This window comes from Kogia breviceps, chromosome 3 (assembly GCF_026419965.1).
Source record: "Kogia breviceps isolate mKogBre1 chromosome 3, mKogBre1 haplotype 1, whole genome shotgun sequence".
Classification (NCBI taxonomy): domain Eukaryota; kingdom Metazoa; phylum Chordata; class Mammalia; order Artiodactyla; family Physeteridae; genus Kogia; species Kogia breviceps.
This window is the reverse complement of record NC_081312.1, coordinates 152979351-152997470: the sequence shown is the minus strand read 5'-3', so window position 1 is coordinate 152997470 and position 18120 is coordinate 152979351. Positions and strand designations below refer to the sequence as shown.

General features: G+C 43.4%; 1 protein-coding gene and 1 pseudogene across 4 annotated transcripts in view; one reads left to right on the top strand and one right to left on the bottom strand.

Annotated features, from left to right (window-relative positions):
* The window catches only part of SH3GL3 (SH3 domain containing GRB2 like 3, endophilin A3), a 164947-nt gene that overhangs the window by 124823 nt on the left and 22004 nt on the right, over nucleotides 1-18120 (bottom strand). The window lies entirely within an intron of this gene.
* LOC131752007 (actin-related protein 3-like) lies at nucleotides 12915-14003 on the top strand (annotated as a pseudogene).

Genomic DNA, 18120 nt, shown 5'->3' with positions numbered 1-18120 from the left:
CCCAACCTGCCCACTCCGGCGGTTCTGGGCTATAACAGTCAAGACCACGTGGGTATGACTCCATTGGGAGACGGAGGGCACTTACAAATTGGAGAGTAGATGCACCAGGATCAGAGGAATAGTTGGTTCCAGAGCAGAAGCTGATAGGATGGAATTTAAGATTTCAAGGTGAAGCAGTGAGTGATGTCAGAGTCTCTAGTCTGGCTATGGGAATGGGTGGACACAGTGAGGGAAAGGAAGGCTGCCGGTGTGGAGAAGGGCCAAGAACTCATCCGCTTATTGGCTGACCCACCCAAAACAAAGCTGGCGTGTCACCGTACCAAGGCTGGGAAGAGGATAATTTAATCTTGACTCAGAGGAGAAGGGACCATAAGGGTGTTCAAGTGCTTCTTTTTGTGTTCTTTTAACATTTTATTTTGGAAAATTTTGAACATATCACAGAAGTAGACAGAACACCGTAATGAACCGCCAGTTAGCCATCACCCAGCTTCAACAGTTGTTGAAAATTGTGCCCATCTTATTTCACTAGTATCCCCCTCCTGGTACATCCCCCGCCCCGCACTGTTGATTATTTTAAAGCAAATCCCAGACATCATATAATTTCATTTGCAAATAATTGAGTATGCATGTATCTCTAAGAAGTAAGTGCTCTTCATTTTTTTCAACATTACCAGAAATAATTTTCACACCTAAAAATACTCAACAATAATTCCTTAATACCATCTGACATCCTCTTGGTGATCATATTTCCTCAACAGACTTATGCCCCTTTACAGATGGTTTGTTTGAGATGGGAAGCAAACAAGGCCCATGTGTTCATTGGATTCATTTGTCTCTGTCTTAGTTTGGTTTCCCCCAGAAACAGGTTCCAAGGCAAGGATTTAAGTGCAAACTGTTTATTTGGGAGGTGATAGCAGGAAAACTAGTGGAAGAATAGGAAAATGAGCCAGGCTAGGGAAGAAAGCCAACAAAGGTACACACCACTGGGGACAAATGGAGCACGGTTCCTCTGGACAACTCTGGGAGACAGTGTGGGGCCCCCTTGAGCGTTACCCCAGGCCTGGGAGATGGGGAGGAAGCTTGGGTATTTATCCACCTTCCCCATCCATCACTTGCTGAGGACTGCTTCCAGGGGCATTAACTCTCCAGGCCATAAATTCTCTGGCACTCTGTTCCTCTTGCCATGCATAATCCTACAGACAGAATGAAAGCCCTTGGGCAGAGGGTCACCAGAGTTCCCAGCAGGGTATCAACTGTAGCTGCTCCAGTCCACTAAAAGTTTCTTTCATCTACATTTCCTTCTCTGTCTTGTTCTTTCCCCTTTATTTACTGAAGAAGTGTGTCATCTGCCCTTTAGAATTTCCACATTGTAGATTTGGTGGATTACATTCCCATGGTGTTATTTAACATGTTCCGCTATCTTCAACATTTACTGTGATTTAAATAGTTAGAGACTGATCAGATCCCGATTCCATCTTTTTTTTTTTTTTTTGCGGTACGCGGGCCTCTCACTGTTGTGGCCTCTCCCATTGCGGAGCACAGGCTGCGGACGCGCAGGCTCAGCGGCCATGGCTCACGGGCCCAGTCGCTCCGCGGCACGTGGGATCTTCCCGGACCGGGGCACGAACCCGTGTCTCCTGCATCGGCAGGCGGCTTCTCAACCACTGCGCCACCAGGGAAGCCCCCGATTCCATCTTTTAACAAGAATACCTTGGGCTTCCCTGGTGGCGCAGTGGTTGAGAAGCCGCCTGCCGATGCAGGAGACACGGGTTCGTGCCCTGGTCCGGGAAGATCCCACATGCCGCGGAGCAACTAAGCCCGTGAGCCATGGCCGCTGAGCCTGCGCGTCCGCAGCCTGTGCTCCGCAATGGGAGAGGCCACAACAGTGAGAGGCCCGCGTACCGCAAAAAAAAAAAAAAAAAAAAAGAATACCTGTGGGTGATGCCATGACCTTCCAATTGCATCACATCAGGAAGTAAGGGTCTCTAACAACTAAAGGTTTGTCTAGCTTTAAACAAATTTTCCTCCTCTTTCATTGGTTGGCTATGTTCCTTAATTCAGCATATTCCCAAGCAGGCCAACTTCTTCCAAATGCTATGGAAGCTGAGCAAATATGAAGTAGACAAGTCAAGCTCTGTGTCCTCCAAAGGCCTCCCTGGAAATTTTCAAGGAGGGTTTGCTTGTGACTTAGAACACACACCCGAAGATGTCATTTCTCCTCCCACTCCTCAGAGTGCCTTTCAAATACCAACCTCCTTCTGAAACCAACTTCCATACCAAAACAGTGCAAGCACCACATGTATCTCTCTGACTTTGAATTCTGGATGTGTGAGTCTGCTTACACTGTAAGCTTCAACAAATTCCAAAGCAGAGAGATGCTTAGACCCTCTCAATCTTACCTACACCATTTCCTGAGAAAAGTCTGCCTTTACTGCATTGTAATGCACATAGAATGCATGCTAAAGAAAGAGGCTAAGGCTCTTGAAGAAATGCTAAAATTAAATTCAGAGAATGATCTAGCCCAAAGGAATGCTTCATACAATACTGACAAGTTGAAAATCTTCAGTAATTGATGTCTGGTAAAGAACCTCATTGTAGTTTAATTATCCAAGGTCATTTCTACTTGCCTCCACCAAACCTCCTCCAGACCAGAGTCCATGTTGTCAATTCACTCATTCAAGAAACACTGACCGCTGGAGCTCAGGAAGGGTGCCAGGCTCCGATGGGAAAGAGTTTCTCTTTATCTCTTCTGTGATGCCAGTTCCTTCAATGTCATCCCAGACTCACAATATTCCAGCCTATACATCTTCTTAAAAAGGCATCAGGGACAGTGATCTGTCTTTACTCAAAACACTCTGACACCAAATGTGTGGCTTTTTCTTCCACCCAGCAACCAATTCCCTCATTCTCCAATACCAACTGAGTGTCCTACAATTCAATTCTGACACTGATGACCTGGAGTTGGCATCAGACTCCACAGGTTTCAAGGCTCCATCCCACAAGACTGCCCTCACTTCAGATGCCAGACACAAGTATCGGATCTCCAGTTACCCACACGTCTGTCCCGCTTGGCTACAAGGTTGGGGATTCCCACAGTCTCCTCCTTAGGTTTGATAATTTGCTAGAAAAGCCGACAGAACTCAGGAGAGCACTTTACCATTAACAGTCTATTTTAAAGATACAACTTAGGAATAGCCAAATGCAAGAGATGCAGAGAGCAAGGAAGTGAAGCGGGGAGCAAAGAGCTCCCACGCTCTCTCCGGGCACACCACCCCCATGTGTTCACCAACCGGAAAGTTCTCTGAACCTCTTCTTTTAAGAGTCTTTACTGAGGTGTCATCATGGATTAAATCTTTGTCCATTGGTGGTTAACTCCATCCCCACCCCCTCTCCCCTCCCTGGAAGTCAGGGGGTAGGGCTAAAAGTTTCAACCCTCTATTCATGCCTTGTTCTTTCTGGTGACCAGCCCCCATCCTAAATCTATCTAGGAGCCCTGACTCCACAGTAATCTCATTAGCATATAAGAGACACTCATCACTTAGGAGGTGCTGGGGATTTGGGGAGCTGTGTGCCAGGAACCAGAGACAAAGAACCAGGTGTCAGAGCACCCTCTCCCTCTTCACTATGCCTATGGTGGATATTTTGAAACCTACAAATGACATTTTCTACCCACTGCATTTACCAGAAAAAAAAAAAAAACTCTTATCCCCGGGAGACCACCTGAGTGGCTTCCTCTCCACGTGGAGGCCGAGCCATTCTGATGACTCCGAGTGTCCTTCTGGCCTTTATCCATCAGCGACCAGCATCTAAAAGTCACCTGGAACAGTGCAGTGTGTAGACAGCAAAGCCTCTGCTAATCAAGGTCCTCAGAAAATAACAACAACAAACCATCACAAAGCATTCATTAACGGGGCACAGCAGTAGGGAGGCAGCCTAGACCCACGGAGAAGGGGAGGCCAAATATCCAGGCGTGGAGATGTCTTGAGGGTCCCAACTTCGCCCTTCTCTCTGAAGTTAGCTCTCACACAAGGTCACCAGTCTCTTCCCAACACCTTAGCTGACCTCTGTGGGCCAAACAATTCTGTCCCTGATGACTCCATTCCCCCAGCCTGCCAAATAATGCCCAGGCCCTGGAGATAGGTTCAGTTCCCTCTTACCTGTCCGGCTAGCTAGCCATCTCCTTTATCTCTAGATAATTCCCACTAGACTCCACTGACAGCAGGTACAAACCTGTGCCACAGGCTGTTCTCTCTCAAAAAGGCATAATTCCCCTGTTTGATTTCACCTGGAAAGGGCACGCAGGTTCAGCCTCTTCATTTTAAATAGAAGTGGAGGCCCACAGGGGTTAAGTGACTTTCCCAAGATCACCAGCAGTGGCAGACTGAAATCTAAAACTGTTGTGCCCCAGGGTTACCGGACCATTCAATATGAAAGGAAGCTTGTGTTTGTAGTTATGGAAGAATAATGCAGCTTGCAAATATATAAAGTTGCCCCTAGGCTATCAAACACTGGCTAAGGACTGAGTAATAGAACAGCTACTACTACAGGGGGCTCGAGGGAGAGTCTTCAACCGCATCAAAGGAAGCAGTAAACATCCTGGAAAAGCAAACTGGATGAAAGTGGAAAAAGGGATGGAGAAATGGAGGTAATGGCAGTTGACCCTGGATAATGGAAATTAAGTGGTTTTAGCCTTTTTCCCTTAGCTTTACTGTGATGCTTGAATTTTCTTCTCAAGTAGGTATTTATCATCATAATTAGGGAAAGTAGACCAATAAGCCTGATTCCTAGAGTCACACTCAGAAGCCAGCCTCATCTCGTGGGAGTCATGCAAGATATAACACCTGCCTGGAGAATGCCCTCAGAGGAAACAAAGCATTCAGTAAGCCATGAAACGTACCAGCTCTTTACAAGGCATCCCATCCGCTAGCACAAGCCATGCTGGACTCTCAGGGCACCGCATTCAACCCTGGAGCACGGGCGTTATAGCTTCAGAACTGGCCAGGATCTTTGTCAAAAAGTCAACTTCGGTCTTCTGGGTCAGGGGAGGCAGATGACTAACAGTGCCTAGATGCTCACTAAAGTCCCCATGAAAACTAAAAATAGCAATAGGTCTGGACAAGATAAGAGTGCATTTACCATATACCCAAATCAGAAGGATCTTCCACCGATGGGAAGGAATTCAGGTATATAGTCACTGACAAGTGAACATCAGCCCCCAAACCAGAAGTGGCTGCAGTGTGAAACCGAGTACATCGTTCAGAGAACACACCCTTTCCATCACAGACATTGTAGATTTGTGTGCTTACCATACAGTTTTCTAGTAAGTAGCAGTCCCATGACCTTCAAATTCAGTACGTAGAACACCACAGTGTTCCCGCACATGGAAGTCAGAGTCTTGAGCAAAAGGTGTCTTCTTCTAATTCACAAAGAGCACCATATAGGCTCGCAGTGACCTCATCAATACCCTGACTCCACTGGCTGCTCCTCCACAGAACTCTAAGGGATTCAATCCAAAGCACATAACCAGCCTGACACTGTTGGGAACCCCTTTCTGAAGAAGTCGAGTCCCTATGTCTCATCAATAACTTGCTTGCCTCATCCACCCTGAAGCAACAGCTTCTAGGGAGCAACCCAGCAAGCTACAGAGATGACCAGACCAACTGCATTCCTGGGTGACCTTGGAATAGTGCCTGCAGGCAGGTATACATTTTCATGCAATGAAAGTTTGATCAGAGGTGGCCTCAGGCCCTGCAGGGCCCAGGTCCATTTTATCACTTGTCAGAAAATGGACGCTGGGGGGAAAAGAAGCTATGTCAGCCAAAAACAGCTGCCCAAGATGTGTGACAGACCAGAACTGTCCCATTGGAGACACCGGCTCAGCCGCTGGCCTCAGTCGGTGAGGACAGGGAGGGCACTGTGAGTGAGCAGTGTATACCATCCAGGAGCCAACACTAGGCTTATTCATGGGTAAGTAAATAGAAACACAACAGTCTGAGGCCTATGACCAGAATTTGAAGCATAGGAGAACAAAAATAGCTCCTCGAGGAATAAGAGCAAAGACTTTCTTGCACATAACTTTACTGCAGGGAAGAGTAAAAACTGCTTTGGGTCTGTGATAGGAAATGAGGGCACATTCCTCCAAAATAGGTCAAGTACAAAATAGGAGAGGCAAATGTATCCAACAGAATGAACTGAGTAAAGAAGAGACCACAGAGAAAATTAAAACATCATAGCCAAATTATAGGAAATTCAAGGCCGAGAGGAATGTGCTGAAAAACAGCATGAGGACATGATTAGACACAGTCCAAAGGTGGGACAGCTAGCCTGGTCATTTCAACAAACTGATGTCATGAGAGAAAAAAGAACAAAAAGAAAAAAATCAGGTGAAGGGAACTCTTCTAGATTATAATAGATTTTAAAATGACCAAGCAATTCGACTCGTAGGTATATGCCCAAAAGAACTGAAAAGGTACTCAAATATCTGTACACAGTATTGTGTCCTGAATGTTTGTGTCTCCCCAGCCTCAAAATCCATATGTTGAAGCACCAACTCTCAACGTGATGGTTATTTGGAGGTGGGGTCTTTGGGAGGTAATTACATTTAGGTAAGGAGGATGGATAAGGATTGGTATCCTTATAAGATGAAGAAGAGTCCAGAGCTCTCTCTTTCCCAAAGACATTTGGGAATAATTAGGGAAGTCTGCATATAGGCTGGGCATTGAATGATATAAAGAATCATTGTTAGGTGTGATAATGGTAGCATCGTTAAGGAGAAAAATGCCTTTATTTTTCAGATGTGCACACTGAAGTATTTGGGAACGAAATGTTATGATGTCTGTTCAAGTATTTCAGGAAAAAAGGAAGATGAAGCAAAGGTGGCAAAATGTTAACAATTGTGAGATGCAGGTGATTGGGTCGGGATGTTAACTGTATTTTTCTCTTTAGTTTTCTATATGTTTAAATTTTTTCATAATAAAGGTAAAAAAAACTCCCAGTCAAAATCCCAGCAAGTTATTTTGTAGATATTGACAAACTGATTCTAAAGTTTTACATGGAGAGGCAAAAGACACAGAAGAGCCAAGATTGATATTGAAGAACAAAGTTGGAGGACTGAGGTTATCAGACTGTAAGGCTTACTATAAAGCTACAGTTAAATAAGACAGCATGATATTGGTGAAAGACTACACGAATAGATCAATGGAGCAGAACACAGAGCTCACAAGTAGACCCCCATAAATATGGTCAAGTGATCTTTGACAAAGGAGCAAAGGCAGTACAATGGAGCAAAGATAATCTCTTCAACAAACGGTGCTGGAACAACTGGAATGAACAAAGGACTATAAAATTCGGAATCATCTAGATCCGCTTTGCAAATTGGGGCAACTCCAATCTACCTGGAAGCAGCTTTGAGAAATTTCTGAAAAACATAAAGCAGGCAAGAATGCCTGAAGCAAGGATGGATGGATCCCTCACTCACTGGTCAGACTGGCACACACAATGGGATAAATAAAGGGCCACAGGGTGGAAGTCCCACAGATGCCCCGAAAAGAGCACTCGTGGTAGTTACTAATGAAGGTGGTAGAGTGCCTTACCTAAACTTGGGAAGACACACAAAGAGGAAAGGTACCATTGGCAAAGCAATTAAAGAAAACCCCTGCCAGAGATTTCCTCCAGTTACATTCATTATTTCCACAAATATTAAGTGCCTGTTACGTGAAACTGGGGCTGGGAACACAGCAGCAAACAAAACACACTTGGTGTCTAACCTCATGGTGGCTGTGCTATCCAATCCATACCCACTAGCTACATATGGCCATTTAAATTTTAATTTTAATGAATTTAAATTAAATAACATTTTAGAATTCTAGCACAGTCGCATTAGCCACATTTCAAATGCTCAATAGCCATGTGTAGCTAGTGGCTATCAAACGCTCCCAGGAGCAGCCCTCAGCCAATGCTGGCAGGGCAGGTGGTAGATAAACGCCCCAGCCTCCTGCCTCTGGTTGGCGTAACTCTGACGTGGCTTCCACGCTGTCTCTGAGAGTTCGCCGGCAAGCCTGAGCCCCAGGTGCCCTCAGAAGTCACTAATTTGGTAGCACACCTTTCACTGGCTTCCTTCTCTCCCCTGTCTCCCTTCCCCACTCCCTCACTGCTTTTCCTGGCATCACCTCAAAACCAACAACAACCAAAAAGCTGCCTCCTCACAAATTCCTGTTTCGAAGTCTGCTTATGGGAACCTTCAAACCAAGGAAACAATATACACAGTCTAGCTACACTACCCCCCACCCCCAAACACTCTAACCACCAGAATATACTACCTACACTGTAAGTGAAGCGGCAAGGGTGTTCCTTCAGTGTTGATCCCAAATGTGCTTTTCTTTGAAGGATCCTGAAAATATGCACCCAGCCCTTAAACCATAAATTACTAAGTGTGGACCTTAGTGTATTCAGTATGGAAAGATGTAGCATTGTGGAGGGGTTGAGGGAGAATTGAGAGACCTAAGTCATCACCTAAGCAGGTCTTCTGCTCCCCAGGGACCCAATAGTGGGTTCTCACATATGGACCTTATGAGGGTGAAGCTTGGCCAAATTCTGCTTTAAGGAGCAGAGTTTGATTTTCTGTCCCAGGCAGGAGGCCAGCAGAAAAACTTAACAGCTAGTGTTTATTGCATGTTTATCACACGCCCAGCCCTGTGCTAAGTACTTCAAATGCATTAGCTCATTTAATCCTCTGAGTCCACCAGGTTGGAGCTGTTTTTCTCCCCATTGTACAAAAGAGGAAACTGAGGCTTACAGAAGGGAAGGGGCTTGCCTAAGATTACACCACTACTACACTGCTGTGCTGGGACTCCAACCAGGTCTCCCTGACTCTGAACCCAAACTCTTCACCAACAGGTAATACAATTCCCTTCTAAATGATTATTATAATAAAATCACCATTCATTGAACCATATTATGTTCAAAGCACTTTAGATATGTAACTTCTTATCCTCACCACAACCCTTCAAGTTAGAATTGAGCCAGATACTATGTAAACTTCATAAATACATTAGCCCATGGTTCTGATGAACCTAGAGGCAGGACAGGAATAAAGACACAGAGGCAGAGAATAGACTTGAGGACACGGGGAGGGGGAAGGGTAAGCTGGGACGAAGTGAGAGAGTAGCACTGACATATATACACTATCAAATGTAAAATGTATGGCTAGTGGGAAGCTGTTGCATAGCAAAGAGAGATCATCAGCTCGATGCTTTGTGACCACCTCGAGTGGTGGGATAGGGAGAGTGGGAGGGAGACACAAAAGGGAGGAGATGTGGTATCGGATATATGTATACATATAGCTGATTCACTTTGTTATACAGCAGAAACTAACACAACATTGTAAAGCAATTATACTCCAATAAAGATGTTAAAAAAAAACAATAATAAATAAATACATTAGCCCTAGGAAGAGTTATCTCCATTTCACAGGTAAGAAGACTGAGGCACTAAGAAGCATTTCCCCAGGGACTTCCCTGGTGGCGCAGTGGTTAAGCATCCGCCTGCCAATGCAGGGGACATGGGTTCGAGCCCTGGTCTGGGAAGATCCTGCATGCCACGGAGCAACTAAGCCCGTGTGCCACAACTACTGAGCCTGCGTTCTAGAGCCCACGTGCCACAACTACTGAAGCCTGCACGCCTAGAGCCCGTGCTCTGCAACAAGAGAAGCCACCGCAATGAGAAGCCCGCGCACTGCAACAAAGAGTAGGCCGCGCTCATTGCAACTAGAGAAAGCCCGCACACAGCAACAAAGACCCAATGCAGCTATAAACAAACAAATAAATAAATAAATAAACTTTAAAAAAGAAAAATACTCAGTTTTTTTTGTTGTTGTTGTTGTTTTTAAAAAGAAGCATTTCCCCAGCAAGTGCCAGTGCAGAGAGCCGGCTATATTCTCCTTCCTACCTGGGTGGGGCTCCTTGATTCCATCATGCTCTTCATCTTACCTGAGGAGAGACCCAGCTTCCTCCTCTGCAAATCCTGCTTGGTCAATGCTGAGAGGTAACTACGACTGATCAAGATCTCCTACCTGCTCAGAAGAGACCCAGCAGCAGTCTTCCCAAGGCTCTGCCCCTTCCTTAACCTGCAAGTTGTCCCAGGTCCTGTCTTCTCAGAGTGACGTCACCCCATCCCATTAGCTTTCGGCTAAATGGCTTGGCCCTCGCTCTCTGGTCCCATGCAATCTCCCCTGCCTTGTACCCACCTTTTCTCACTGCCCCAAATGCCCTCAAGAGATCTCAATGAACAAATCAATAGCCTTATCAAAGAAAAGACATATCACGGAGACTACAGGGTTTTTCGTCCTTGGAGAAGTAAATTAAATAAATCCAATAATATTTGTTCCTTAATCTACGCTGGTCTTCTGATAGTACACTCCTTATTTTGATGATAAGCTTCCAAGAATTTTTCAATTATGGCAATTTCAGCTGATTTCCATTCCCAAAGAACCCCCATCTAAATCTACCAAGGAGAATAGATACACCACATTTCTTTAAAATATGCATGTTTGGCAACTCAGAAGGGTACCATCTGCTTCACATAATTTCTGCATGAAGTTTCTGAAAAGCCTACACAACATATATGATCCACTCCTGCTGCAATAGGAGCCAAAACATTCCACTGCTATTGTACAAATCGACTCAGGTTAACTGTGGCTGAAATTGGCCATGGACCTTGCAACGATCAACCCCCTTAGAACACGGCTTACCAATTAAAATATACATATTTAATCAAAGTCATGCTAGAGAGGAAAGATAAACATGAAAATGACATCACCCTCAAGAATCATTTTTGAGCCCTGGGAAAAGCAAGTAGAGAACTGGCAAGAAAAGCAAATTGGGACTCTTTCAAAATGAAGCAAAGGAGAAGGCAAAATAAAGTAGGAATAATTAAAACAAGAAGGGAATGATGATGGGAGTGGAGGGAACCCAGCGAGCCGAGTAAGCACTGTTTCCCTGGTGAGGAATTACAATGCTGCACATGGCAAAATGCCTAACAACCTATAAACAGAAAACACTATGTCCCCAGCGGAGTAAACACATCAAGGCCATTCCTCGCCAGCACTGTAATCTCTGGATAGAGGAGTTCGTTGGTGTGTGACAGACTGTGAGGCATTACCAGAAGTGACTTTGGGGTACGCAAGTCTCCTGAATTACAAAGTAAGAATGTATTCCAGAGCGAGGCCCTTCCCAGGTCACCAGGATGAATCAGAATTGTTAAGTGATTGGAGATCCTCCAAAAGACACACAACCCAACTGCAGATGCAGACAAAACGTTTTTAGTGTTCTGTCCAGGGCTGCAGAAATGTTGCACACCATCATACATAAATTCCCTAGACTTACAGCTCAGAGCAGAGGTTGGCAAACATTTTCTGTAAAGGACCAGAGAACAATATTACAGGCTTTGTGCTCTATGTTGTCTCTTGTCATAACTATTCAGTTCCGCTTTACGCCATAGACAGCATGCATGAAAATGAAGTTGGGTGCGTGTTCCAATAAAACTTTATTTACGGACACTGAAATTTTAATCATATGTAATTATTGGGTGTCACAAAATAGAATTCTTTGGATTTTTTTCAGCCATTAAAAAATGTAAAAATCATTCTTAGCTCATAGGTTGTACAAAAAAAAAAAAAAAGAAAGAAAAATAGGTAATTGCCTATATTTGACCCACAGGCCAGTTTGCCAACTCCTGATTTAGAGCTTCTATTTAATAGAGGCTAAATAGGTGACATATGGTTCAAATGAATGATAAAGGCACCTTGGATTTATTCGAAGATTGAAAATCATGAGGAAGAGACTGAAGGGTAGCACCGGATTTATCTCATGCAATGGTGACAAGTACTGTACTGCATTTAACTTGGAATCACTCAAGGCCTGTCCTTGAGTCCTTACAAGACTACCTGCCAGCTGTATGACCTTGAGCAAGTTTTACTTAACCTTGCCAAGCCTAATTTCCTCCCTTGTAAAAGGAGAAAAAAGACTAGCACCTTCTTTTTTTCCAATAATCATTTTTTTAATTGAGGTATCGTTAATTTACAATGTTGTGTTAGCTTCAGATGTACAGCAAAGTGATTCAGATGTGTGTGTGTGTGTGTGTGTGTGTGTGTGTGTGTGTGTGTGTGTACTCTTTTTCAGATTCTTTTCCATTACAGGTTAGTACCTTCTTGGTAGAGGTATCAAGGAGATGAAATGAGATGCTGTCTCTAAAAATACTTTGCACAGTACCCAACACTTCTACCAAATGCAGCTAATTAGCATTATGATTATACTCATGGAATGATTAGTTGATTGACTACAAAACATTTTTCCTGGATATGAAGATAACACTTCCTGGATGTGAAGAAGTCCCGACTCCTAATTTATGAAAGTCAAAGCTCAAAACAAAGTAGATGCCAGAGGCAAACATCAAACTAATACAATAAAAGAATATTTTAATTTTGGTGCAACACCCCAATGATTCAGCTATTAGGAGTCTGGAAACCTCCAATTTCTATAAAAGTTATAAGCTTGAATTCATGAGAAAGGAATGTAAGCATAAACAGTCATTCAGTCACTCAACAAGCACTTCTAAAGACTTCCAGGACAGCCTGCCTGCCTGGGTTGTAGAAGTGGTAGAGCCACTGACCAAGCCTGCCTCTGCTTCTGCTTCTCGTCTCCATCCCTCACCCCATGACAGAGTGGCCAGCTGTGGATGGTCAAATAGCTTCTATCTCCCACTGCTCAACCCTGGCCCCAGTCAGCACCAAACAGACAGTTGCAGCAGCAGCAGCAGGTGACAAGGAAGATGGTGGACGGCTGCCGGCCTGTGTGCTGGACTATGGTACAGGGGATTGCTATTAAGGAGTCAGCAAAAAAAAAAAAAAGGATGAGAAAGCTGAAAGGAGGGTGATGAAAGGTGTTGATGACCTAGATTTCTTCATTGCTGATGAAGCAACAGAAAAACCTTCATATGCAAAAAAGTGGCCAATCTGCCATGGCATTGTTGAAGAATGGGACTTGATGAAAAGGCTTATGGATCAAATGATCTTTAAATATTTAAGAGCAGAACCTGAAGACCATTTTTGTTTGACTGAACCTCCACCGAATACTCCAGAAAACAGGGAATATACTGCTGAAATAATGTTCTAGGCTCGTACATTTCTGCAGAGGCCATTCTTGCCTTAGCTGCACCCTGGACCTCAAGACAAGTAGGAAAACAATCTGTTGATTGGTACAATAATAGACAGTGGAAACAGTGTCACCCATGCCACCCCTGTAGCTGAAGGGTATGTGATCGGCAGCTGTGTTAAGCACATTCCAAACGCAGGATGAAAAAGAACATATTTTATTCAGCAACTGCTGAGAGATGGAGAAGTAAGAATCCTTCAGAGCAATCCTTGGAAACTTAAACTTTAAACTATACTTATGCCTGCCTAGATTTAGTGAAAGAATTTAACAAGTATGACACAGATGGAGCAAAGTGGATTAAACAGTATACTGGAATCAGTGCTATCTCAAAGAAAGAATTTTCCATTAGTGTTCGTTATTGAGAAATTCTTGGGACCTGAAATGTTTTTTCATCTAGAGTTTGCTAATCCAGGCTTTACTCAACCTGTCTCAGAAGTTGTAGATAAAGTAATTCACAACTGTCCTACTGATGTCAGACGTCCTCTCTACAAGAATATTGTCCTCTCTGGAGGCTCAACCATGTTCAGGGGAATCGGATATCACTTGCAAAGAGATTTGAAAAGAACTGTAGATGCCAGGTTGAAATTAAGTGAGGAACTGAGTGGTGGTAGATTGACATAAAAATCTATCAATGTGCAAGTCATTACACCCAAAATGCTGTCACAGGCAATTTGGTTTGGAGGATCCATGCTGGCTTCCACACCTGAATTCTACCACGTACGCCACACCAGAAAGGATTACGAAGAAATTGGGCTTAGCATTTGTCATCACTATTCAGTGTTTGGAATCATGTAAAATTGACTTTGTAGTTATTGGGGTTAGGGAGATGAGAAAGAAATCATCTTTTGATTGCCTTTTTTGCCTGGATGGTTGGTTTTGAGATTTTAAACTTGACTTGAAATAATAGGACCACACTCAATTACACAGGAATATTTTAGCAAGTTTATCAACATGGGAATGTAAAGGAGAGCCAAAATGATTAAATGTTTTTCTTCAGATTCAGTATTTGAATCGTACGTGTAACAAAAAGAAGCAGGTGTTCGTTCTTTCTGTGCCCTGATAGGTTCTCTATTATTGAATTAGCCAAGATTGATGGGGTTTATCGGTACACTATAAATGTAGCAATAAATATACATAACGCTTGAATTGAACACTTCTAAGTGTAAGATGCAAGAGCTTGCTTATATTTCATACTTTTTATCCTTTGAGGGAAAAAGTCACGGGAAAACTAGTATTTGAGGGAAAAAATGACCAAGTAAAGGACAAATTCAAAAAGTAGCCTATGACACATGGCATAGGCACACACACTCATGGGATTCCAGTTATTAGGAAGTGCCTCCATACCCTGTGCCCACCAATGGTTTTCTTTGCAAGTGCTTTTGGAACTAAGAAGCTATTATCTTGGATTAACCGATACCTGCTAGTGCTTTCTGTTTAACTCTCATTCTGTTTCTTGCAGTAAAAACAAGACTGTTGGACCAGTATTGCAGTTCTATAGTGTCATTTCTTATTAAAAAAATTAATCATTTAATTGGTCATTTTAGAAGCCTAACACCATTCTAATAAAGGCACAAATTTCTTTTGAATACTTCTTTCAAGTTCTTTTTAAGTTAATAAATCTATTTTCTTCAAACCTCTGCAACCGTTCTTTAAAATCCAACAGTTGTAGCAAACTGACGTTTTATGTGTTCTAAACAAATAATTGTTAACTCTTAATATGTCGAGTGCTTTCATTTTTATAACTGGATCTCCACTTGATATTTTCATTTCTATAACTCATTTGCAGTCTGAAAAGTTTTTTTTTAGTTCCAGTCTCTGACATATCATGGCAAGTTAATTTTCATTGCATTTAAAGATATCTGGATCATGAAGAAAAAGTGACAAAACTAAATTACCTTTAAAATTTTTAATAAAAAAGTAGACTTCTGTGTGAGAAGCAGCTTGCAATGTCTGGTAGAAGGGCCTAAAAAGTAATCAAAATAATTTCAATACAACAAAGGTGACATTATTGATGTGTGTACACCCAGCGTTCAGGGAGCAGTGATGACAAGCAATAGCTTTGGAGAAGAAGGAGGAAGAATCAAAGGAAGCTGGGTGAACTAGAGTTCTCCAGGCTCTGAAGATGGGAAGAATTTTCCAGGCAGAAGTAACAGAACAGGCAAAGGACAGAATGAGCCCAAAGCTGCTGGAGAACGGAGGTTGAGTGTTGCTAGAAAGAGCTGAAACCATCACACACCAACTTAAAGAACTAAGAGTCTACCCTACACCTGTAGGGACTTCATGGCAAGGCCTGGAAGGGGAATGACAAAGTCAAATTTATACTAGTGGCAACCAGGTACGGTGCTCCCTTAGGCAAGAGCCATAAGCCCCCGTGGAACAGGGGAATGTGGTGGGAATGGAGAGGAAGGGGTGAATGGGAGAAATATTTAGGAGGTAGGATCTACACAGGACTTACTGACTGCATATTGAGGCTGGGAGCAATGAAGAAGAGAGGAGAAACTGAAATAAGAAGCCATAAAAAATAGCCAAGAAGCAAGAAATGATGGTAGATTCCAGGACAGATGGGTGGCACGGTCTGCTGGTCTACAATAATTGTCAGGGCAAAATGGAAGTCAGCTTCAAAGCCAAGAACAGCCAGGGAACAGGGAGAGAAAAACAAGCAAGGAAAACACACACATCTTATGCACACTGTCAAGCATGTGCAAATAAGTGGGAGAGAGTGGCCAATAGCCAAAGCAGCAGGCAGCATACATTGCTGTATCAGACATTCACTGGATACGTCCTACATGTTCCTTAGGTAGTTCCTGGACACTTGGTACACACAATAAAATACATATAAACAAACAGATTCAAATGTGATTTAATACTGCATTTTAACCAGCTATCTTTTTAAAGTAATTATGATGGCAAACAAAAATATTGCATACCTTTTCTCTTTATTCCACAGAGGAATTAGTTTATCAGACTCTGCATTAGTTAATTCATTCTTTTTTTAAAAAAAAATGATTTCTACCTCTGTAGTGCTTAGGAATCATTTGGGTCGTGTATACATCTCACTTTAGTTATTTTTTTTGTCTTTATTGAATTTTGTTACAATATTGCTTCTGTTTTACGTTTTGGTTTTTTGGCTGCAAGGCAGGTGGGAATCTTAGCTCCCTGACCAGGGATTGAACCCGCACCCCCTGCATTAGAAGGCGAAGTCTTAACCAGGGAAGTCCCAGTTAATTCATTCTTGAGCAATCACGTTCATCACACAGGAAAGCACAACAAATGGAGGGGCCTTCACAATTGCTGAGGTCGAGCCCTCACTCTAAGATGAGAAAGCTCTGTGACGTTGAGGCCATCCCTTTACGTCTCTGGGCCTCCTCTCATTTGATAACACTTGTGAATGAGACTTCAGGCCAAACGCTGGGACACAGGGAGGAATTAGGTCCAGACACTTTTCAAGGGCTGTTCATCTTTTCTCATTTGTTAAAACAGTGAAAATAGCCACTACTTGAGCAGGTGGCTGTGAAGATTACATACGTGTAAGTTCCTCCTTACAGTCTGTGCAAACTAAAAATGTTCTCTAAATGGAAACGCCCATGAAGAACCTCTAATATTGGTTTCATTATTGCCGTTTAGAGATGAGGAAACAAATGCCAAGGAGAGTGAAGTTACTCTCCCAGTCACACTTCTTGGCAAACATGGGAAACCTAGTTTTCTTAAACCCAGATGCTACTCTTTCCCCTGACAGTGAGGCTCCGGCCCCCTCATTAGTCACCACAGCCAGCTGGTGAGGCTAGTAGCCCCCCCATTTTGGCACAACCACTGTTCAAATACAGGGCTCCAGTCTCTGCACTTCCCAGTTCCTTCCACCAACAGCCATAGAGGTTCAATTCCTGGAAGTTCAGCTTCAAGACATCGTGGAATGGAGTTGAATGAAAGGTACATTTAATATACCTGATTTAACAATGCCCACTCAGGTGGAAAAGAAAAAAAGACAAGAAAAGAGAAATTCCTTTATCTTCTCAGTTGCTCCTACACCCACTTCTACTCCCTCAAAATAAAACTGGGCCTCCATCCACTGTCCCCCAGGAAAGAAATCCACCTCTGAAAATCAGGAAAAATAAAAGTGAGTTATGGGCTTTGAGCTCCCAAGGGTCTAAGTCTTTGCTATTTATGGTCAAGTTACGGAATCGTATAGGTTGTTTCGCTCTGAAATTTCTGCATTACATGCTGACTGTTAACACTACTCCTAGTCCTGGATGTCATCCCATCATACTGAGAACTCAACCCTTGAAGAGACATGACCACGAGGTTTAGACAACAATTCTGTCTTTTCTTGGAAAAAGCACTTGATCTAAGACATCAATTTGAATAGCAGGGATCCAGGATAAATAAAACTCAAGGATGTTGTTTAACTTTTGTTAAGCAGATTTTACGAATTACATAAAATTTATCAAATTCTGGGCTTCCCTGGTGGCGCAGTGGTTGGGAGTCCGCCTGCCGATGCAGGGACACGGGTTCGTGCCCCGGTCAGGGAGGATCCCACATGCTGTGGAGCGGCTGGGCCCGTGAGCCATGGCCGCTGGGCCTGCGCATCCAGAGCCTGTGCTCCGCAACAGGAGAAGCCACAGCAGTGAGAGGCCCGCGTACCGCAAAAAAAAAAAAAAAAAAAAAAAAAATTATCAAATTCTGTCTTAAGATACATAACTTTTACTTACGAGGTGTTAAGGCTCAATGAGAGCACGAGGGAAGAGCTCCCATCTGCCTTAGACTATTCTAGAAACTACCTATTCTTGCATCCTCTTCTCAAAATAGTCCCGAATAGGTCACTATGAGCAAAGGGCTCGCTCCCCCTCATTTCTTGCCCATGTTCCCACAGTCGCGTGAGGATGCCCACTCACTTTAAAGCCTGCCTTCTACTGCT